Source organism: Labrus mixtus, chromosome 12 (genome assembly GCF_963584025.1).
Source record: "Labrus mixtus chromosome 12, fLabMix1.1, whole genome shotgun sequence".
NCBI classification, from domain to species: domain Eukaryota; kingdom Metazoa; phylum Chordata; class Actinopteri; order Labriformes; family Labridae; genus Labrus; species Labrus mixtus.
The window spans coordinates 1858782-1860363 of record NC_083623.1 but is presented as its reverse complement, the minus strand read 5'-3'; positions in this window follow the sequence as shown (position 1 = coordinate 1860363).

The window sequence follows — 1582 nt, the reverse complement described above, 5'->3', positions numbered from 1 at the left end:
GGCCCTGATTCATTTAGTTTTGATTAGTGTGTGGATCAAAAACATATCAACAAAGGTGTCTCCCCCCCTCCCCCACAGAGCAGCAGGATGGTGTAGATTTACAGTTTTATCGTCTTTTCACATCTCTGCCGTGCACGAGTCAATGCACGTCTCATTTTGACGCCTGTCCCAAATAAAGGCGGGGTCGTTTCATGGACTGAAGTCAATAAAAGCATGCTGGGCTGCTAATTTAACTTTTTACGGTAACACAAGCCTCTTTTACAAAAGAGCTGTCATCACGTCTTTGTACATTTATATTGAGTCGGTGACTGTTGGCGTCCCAGCCTGTGAGGTCACATTGCATCTCGGGCGTTGAGGAAGCACGGCACAGCGGGGGGCAGGGTCAGACATGCACACACACACACAGCTGCACTCCCCCCCACTACCTCTGAAGACGGTACATTAGGGGTATCACCTCATCCCCACATTACGGCGTCACAACATTCAGACTGAAGGTGAAACATCGGTCATCGGCTTGAAAACGGCGGTCTGAACAGGGGTAGGAGGAGTAGGACCAGGACTGTTTTTGTTTCTATTTTTGTTAATGGAGTTTGGTGGCTTTAAAACGGAGAGAGGAAACGACTCTCTCTCTAGTGTGAAATTTAAAAAAGCTTTATCTCTGCAGGGATTCTTTCTGTGATGTTGTCAGACACTGAGCCTGTCAGGGACAAAAACAAGCAATTTACGCCGAAGCTGACATGCTTTGATTGAGATCTCCTTCCCCCCCTGAGGCATTACATCGCCACCATTAAACTCTGTCCCACTGCTGCAGGCTGAAGCAATTTACTCAAAAGAATTCCACTTTTTTTGGTATCTATTTCTCATTTAAAGTCAGGGTTGGTCATTTCCTCCAGATCCACTTTTTTAGATTTTGGTGTAAATTGTCTTTAGGTCCTGACAGAAATTAATAACTCATGTTCTCAGAAAAAGAAACAAAGAAAATCCATCATCTGTATCAGTTTGTAAGTCTGTAAAAACTTCAACCAATGTCTGCCACGAGGTACCAATCTGATGAACCAATCAGACGCCTCCCTGTCTCCCTGCTCTCTACCTCCTTGCATGAATGAGCCCACACTCAAAGAATGAGCTGAGGTCCGCTTCTGGAGCAACGGAGCTTGTGCATATAAGTGAGGGGGCGTGGCTTAAGAGAGAGCACAGAGGGGAGGGGAGGGGGGGGGGGGGGGGTGGGTTGCAGATGGAGCACTGAGGGAATGCTACTTTCAAAATCATGCTAGTTTTCAAAATTTACCAACCCTGCCTTTAAGGTGGAAAATATGTCAAAGTAGGAACCAGATTTTAAAATGAATTAAACGAACATTCATCCTAAATATCATCTCTGCCCCAAAAGGAATCAAAATATAAGAATTTCATCCCCGATGTTTTGCCGAATGGGCCTTTTTTTTAAGCATCCAAGGATTTATGTGTGCGTGTATTTAATCTCCTGAGGTTGCTTCTCCATAGATATCCAGACATAATAACTCAGTGTCCTCGATGCGGCAGCCCTCATGTTTGCAGCTTTTTCTGACGACGTGCAGAGACTAGA